Consider the following 7,030-nt stretch of genomic DNA (forward strand, 5'->3'; position numbering starts at 1 on the left):
TCACGATACAATGTTGATATTATCACAAAATTTAAGTCACGATACGATGTTGATATTATCACGATATTTAAGTCACGATCGATGTTATCACAATATTTGAGTCTCGATACGATATTATCATATTTGAGTCACGATACAATGTTGATATTGTCATGATATTTAAGTCATGGTACGATGTTATCACGATATTTGAGTCCCAATACAATATTATCACGATATTTAAATCATGGTATGATGTTATCGTGATATTTGAGTCTAAATACGATATTATCATGATATTTAAGTCATGATATGAAGTTATTGCAATATTTTAGTCTCAATACAATATTATCACGATATTTATTTCACGATACAATGTTGATATTATCACGATATTTTAGTCCAGATACGTTGTTATTGCAATGTTTGAGTCTCAATACAATATTATCACGATATTTAAGTCTCAGTACGATATCACGATATTTAGGTCATGATACGATATTATCATGATATTTAAGTCTCAATACGATATTTAGGTCATGACACGCGATATTTAAGTCACAATATCGTATTATCGCGATATTTAAGTCTTGATACGATGTCACAATATATAAGGATATACGGTACGATATTATCACGATATTTGAGTCACGATACATTGTTCATTACAATAATATAATGATAAAATATATACATATACAGTTTGCCATAGAATTTGAACTCATTCAGAAATATGACTTTTTAAATATGACATTTTCAGATTTCTGTTTCAAATAATTATATAGAATATCACAGAATTATCGTACCTGGATATTGTTGTTATGGAAACAGAGAACTTTCTTATATTTGAGGGTGAATACATTTACAGGCGAGAGTGAAACCCGGTGATGTCAGAGAGAAACAGGGTCAGACGCTGTGTGTGTGTGTGTGTGTGTGTGTGTCAGTAAACACACGTTCCCTCAGGGTTTGAGTGCTCATCTATAAACATCTGCAGCAGAGTGAAGCTCAGTTACACCACAGGAGGAAGAGAGAATCTTATCTGTGGAGATATGACATATGGTTTATACCACTGTATAATGTGTGTGTGTGTGTGTGTGTGTGTGTGTGTGTGTGTGTGTGTGTGTGTGTGTGTGTGTGTGTGTGTCAAGACAGCAGCAGAGAAATGCTTGTCTCAAATGTCTCATTTCTTCCAATCTGATAAACGACAGCGAACAAGAGTCAACAGGAGAATCATCGTCATCATCATCATCATCTGTGCTGCTTTTAAAAATTAGATTAGATTTACTGCATATCAATGATCAGTGGTTTCACTGCACGCACACACACACACACACACACACACACACACACACACACACACACACACACACACACGGTTTTTATTGAGTTTTGACCTTTTAGTTTTAATTATAGTTTCAAGAAGGGGTTTGCTAGTTTTTATTAGTCTTTATATTTAGTAAATGTTAGTTTTTTGTAATGAGGAACATTTGCCAGGTGCAAAAAGGTAAAAAAGGACGTTTTACTGGTAATTTTGTAGTTTCGTTAGTACTTTACTCGTATTTTTTTTTTACTGGTAGGGTAGTAGTTTTGGCTGTAGTTTTAGCTATAGTTTTAGCTCAGTAGTAGTTTTTGTAGTGGTAGTTTTTGTTGTTGTTTTACTGATAGTTTTGTTAGTACTTTAGCAGTAGTTTTGGTAGTTTTTTTACTGGTAGTTTTGTTAGTTGTTTTACTGGTAGTTGTGTTCATACTTTAGTAGTAGTTGTACTTTAGTAGTTTTGGAAGCCATTTTCGTAGTTGTAGTTGTAGTTTTTGTAGTTTTTTTTACTGGTAGTTTATCAGTTTTATTAGTATATTAGTAGTCATTTTAGTAGTTATTTTGCTGGGAGTTAAGTAGTTTATGTAGTAGTTTTAGTCATTGTTTCAGTAGTAGTTTTTGTTGTTTTACTGGTAGTTAAGTAGTTTTCATAATAGTTTCAGTAGTAGTTTTTGTTGTAGTATTTTTTGTTGTTGTTTTACTGGTAGTTTAGTAGTTTTCATATTAGTTTCGTAGTTTTTGTACTGGTAGCTTAGTGGTTTTTCTTATTCTGTGTGGAGTTGTTTTTTCCCCTCCTGTATTTGACATCATTCACACGAGTTTAATAATCCACTTTTACTTTTAAACGTTTTATAATCTGGATTATATACTCGCTAATGTAAGTGTGAGTCTGCAGAAAACCTCTCTTTCTCTCCTTCTCTCACACATTCACTTCCTCCTTGTGTTTTTGTAATAATGTAATCATGTTTCTCTCAGTGCGGCAGAAACACAATAAACTCAGCGTGTCTTGTTAATCCAGCGTAATTACATTGTGTGTGTGAGTACAACACAGGCCTGTGCTACATAATCCTGTTAGTTCCACTTTCAAAAATGAGATGATATTGTTGCTACAGCACAGCGTGTGCACTGTACTTCACTGTGCTGCAAACACAGCTGTCACTAAATTCCTCACATACTTGATGAAGTGTTTTTGCGTCGCTCTGTTTTCCCTCTTTGAACATGTGATCGTTTCCCATCATGCAGCTGTTCTCACTTTTAGTCTCTTTCTCTGAACACTTGCTAAAACTCAAAGGGCCGTTTGGCAAAAGTTTCACAGCGGGAGAAGATTCTCCGCCGAACAGCGCTCAATCAAGCGAGGCGTTGCTAGGCGACAGCACAGAGACGTGGGACATTAGGTGGACGTCCAGTGGTCACTTCCTGTCGCGGCTCTGTCACATCATAACACTGGAAATATGCTAATGAGACAGACAACGATACGGGGAAATAAAGGAGTTTGGGTAAAATCCACGCAGTTGCTATAACGACGGCGAGCTAAAGAAGGAGAGCATAAGAGTCATGTTTGTGTTTCACACAGAAACTGGTTAACGATGGGCTTAAACATCTGAATATAGAACGTTTACATTTGTAGTTTTTACATTAAGTCGCTTTGGTATTAGGCTTTTAGTAGTAGTTTTACTGGTAGTTTAGTACTTTCGGTAGTTGTTTCAGTAGTTGTTTTAGTTTAGTAGTTCTGTATTAGGTTCTAGTAGTAGTTTTATTAGTTCTTTAGTAGTAGTCTTGGTAGTTGTTCTACTGGTAGTTCAGTAGTTTTAGTAGTAGTTCCGTTACTACTTTATTAGGAGTTTTGGAAGCAGTTTTAGTAGTTGTTTTACTGGTAGTTGAATAGTTCTGGTAGTAGTTTTGTTAGTACGTTAGTAATTGTTTTACTGGTAGTTTAGTAGTTTTGGTAGTAGGTTAAGTAGTTGTTTTACTGGTAGTTTAGTAGTTCTGGTATTAGGTTTTAGAAGTTTTTAGTGGTAGTTTTGGAAGTAGTTTTAGTTGTAGTTTATTAGTAATGTTGGTAGTTTAGTAGTAGTTTTGGTAATAGTTTAGCAGTAGCTTTGGAAGTAGTTTTGGTTGTAGTTTATCCGTAGTTTTGGGAGTAGTTTAGCAGTAGTCTTTGTAGTAGTTTATCCGTAGTTTTGGTAGTAGTTTAGAAGTAGATTTAGGAGGCGTTTAGCAGTAGTTTTTTGGAGTGGTTTAGCAGTAGTTTTGGGAGTAGTTTAGCAGTAGTTTTGGGAGTGGTTTAGCAGTAGTTTAGTAGTAGCTAAGCAGTAGTTTTGGGGGTAGTTTAGCAGTAGTTTTGGGAGTAGTTTAGCAGTATTTTAGCTGTAGTTTTGGTAGTAGTTTAGAAGTAGATTTAGGAGGCGTTTAGCAGTAGTTTTTTGGAGTGGTTTAGCAGTATTTTTGGGAGTAGTTTAGCAGTAGTTTTGGGAGTGGTTTAGCAGTAGTTTAGTAGTAGCTAAGCAGTAGTTTTGGGGGTAGTTTAGCAGTAGTTTTGGGAGTAGTTTAGCAGTATTTTAGCTGTAGTTTTGGTAGTAGTTTAGCCATAGTTTTGGGAGGCATTTAGCAGTAGTTTTGGGAGTAGTTTAGCAGTAGTTTTGGGAGTAGTTTAGCAGTAGTTTTGGTAGTAGTTTAGCAGTAGTTTCTGGGAGTCAATGGAGTAGTGGGCAGGGCGCGGACGTTGGGCTTCTGTACGATGATTAGAGGAACTGTCTGAAGGGCGGAGCCAGTTATTTGATCGACAGCGTTGGGGAAACAAAGACGACAGCAGAGCCTTTTCCGCCTCAGTCCTGTGAGGATTCTGTCGACAAACAGCTGCTCGTCGTCTGTTATTACTGTGATTTAGACCATCATTGTAGCATTTCACTTTGACATAATTACGGCGTTTCCTTGTTTGTTTGCAGAGTTTATGTAAGAATTGAATGCATCAGTCACTGTAAGTTGGGCTTCACCTGTTTCAAAAAACCACCACCGCTGCTGCTGCTGCTGCTGCTGCTGCTGCGTTACATAAGGATCAGAGAGCGCTGGCTAATGGCAGAGGCTAAACTTACATCACAAAAAACCACCCCGAGAGAGGAAGAAGCCAAAAGAGGCGACAAACCACGTCACTGTGTGTGTGTGTGTGTGTGTGTGCGTGTGCGTGTGTGTGTGGGCCTCATGTTTTGCGTCTGTCACGCTTCAAACCACATTAATGAGCTCCACCTGCTGAAAGCTGTGATTTACGCCGCGCTGACGCAGCAGCGTTCTGGCCCAGCTCCAACGTTTATGCTCAATAGAACAAGAATAACAGCGCACATGTTCCTCCCAACAGGATTTTATCTGTTATGGAAAAGAGAAGGAGGACAGAAGGAGGGGGGGGGGGGGTTCATTATCCATTATGAATGACTTCCTCTCTCTCCTCACAGTGAGTTTTACAGCAGCTTCACAGAGTGCTGACACGGTGAAAAATCCCTGACTCCTCTCATTGAGCTGGTGTTAGCTCAGAGTTTTTATTCATTCAGGAACCAGGAGACAAAACACAAGTCAGGTCTAAATGTGGAGTCGGACGAATCGCGTTAATATCACACAAATATGATGTCGCTCCCACACGAGGAAAAACACATGCTCTGCTGAGGGTTTGATACGGTGTTTCCACAGGGAGACGACTGATGATCCTTCAAGATAATGAACCATGGATGACAGCAGCCAGAGGCAGCGGGAACACACACTGACTCATTCTGTGTGTGTGTGTGTGTGTGCGTGTGTGTGTGAGTGTGAGCGAGATTCTTATGTAAACATGAGATCGCATTTAACCTTCATAAATTATGCCGCAGCGCAACCGTCTCAGATTGAACATAAGATTGTGATGAATCTTCACGCCAATATGGAATTAGATTTGTGTTGTACGGAAGAGCGTTAGTGCCACATGTAAAAAAAAGAAAAGAAAGCAGCATGAATTTTAATCTCAGAATTCTGACTTTTTCTTTGATTTCAGAATTCTGACTTTAATCTCAGAATTCATTTTTCTCAGAATTCTGACTTTAAAAAAAAAAAAAATCAGACTTTTCCTGTAATCCCAAAATTCAGATTTTAATCTGATTGTATTGGTTTATTTAAGGTGTTTAAGTTTAAAATAAAAGTTTTCTGCTTAAGTTGTTAAATCGTCACTTTATTGAAGACGTTTTTGAAAATGTACGATAATTATGAAGAAATAATTGATGCCACTTTGTTTGACTGTAATGAGTTAATGAATCATTATCATGTTTTGTTTCTGCAGAATTGTGTGATTCTGAAATTTTCTGTCAATTGATTGATTTAGCAGATTGTTTGAATCTTAATATTTTACTTTAATTTTACAGCTTTAGTTTAGCTTTAGTCTGTATTTTGATTTTGATTTTTTTTTATATACAGTGCAGGACACGTTAGAATCATAATAATTCCATTTTAAAAAATATATTACATTTCCCCCCCAAAAAGTAGTGAATATGAGATAAAGATAACCCTGTTATAACAATAGTAAAAATAATAATGATACTGCTGCTGTTTGACAAACACTGTGTCTCTGTGTCTGCTGCTCGTCTGATCTGAGAACAGGTGTCTGCTTATGATTTGTTCATTTTTCACTGCAATTAGCTGAGATTTATTGGCAAAGACCAGAAAAACCCAAACACAGGTGTTTGGGTTGGACAGAAAAAGAATCTCAGCTCAGACTCAGAGACGACAATGTGTTCCTCAGAATGTGATGATTTTCATTTGTATGCAGCACAACAACACGTTCATGCTTTTCAGTGATAAACTACACAAACATGACTGACTTATATTTCTCATTCTGGACGAGTTCCAATGGAGTGATTGTAAAATAATGGTGTCCAGGACTTTTGTTCTGCACTGTACATAATTTAAATAGCAAGGACATAAAAGGATTGATTGTATTTGAAGGTCCATTAATGTCTTCTTATAATGACATTAAGGGTTTATCTAATTTATTATGATCTAAAGACTCTGTCTGGAGACAAATCTATTATTTTTAACTTGTTGTTTTTGCAGACAGACGTGTGTGGAACCTTTGTTTTCAGGTCAATGTTTCCATAATGTCTCAGTTTGTCTTCAAAGTGTCTCAAAAAGGTACGGAATTTTGAAAAGTATGTTGTTGTTTTTCCCCCAGACCTTGAAAAGTCTGGAACTTTGTGTGAAAGTCATGGAAAAGTCTGGAAAAAATGGCGAAATGAAGAAAAGCTTCAAATTGTATATATGTGTATATATATATATTTATACATATATATACATCTATACAAATACACACACACACACACACACACACACACACATGTATATATACTATATCCACACATTCATATATACACATATATATGTATATACATATATATATACATACACATAATCCTTTTATGTCCTTATTTCCTAGTCCTATTTAAATTATATATATAAATATATATATACATATGTATACACATAAACATACAAACATATATATATACACACATAATATGTGTGTATATATATATATGTTTGTATGTTTAGTACATACATATATATATATATATATATATACATATATACACACACACACACATATACATACATACATATATTATATATATGTACATATATATAGCACAGGCACAGACTTACATGTACACTCCTGTAGTGAAACATCCTCATTTAAAGCCTCATTATTCCTGCAGTGACACTGAT

Source organism: Microchirus variegatus (genome assembly GCF_963457635.1).
Source record: "Microchirus variegatus genome assembly, chromosome: 8".
Lineage (NCBI taxonomy): Eukaryota > Metazoa > Chordata > Actinopteri > Pleuronectiformes > Soleidae > Microchirus > Microchirus variegatus.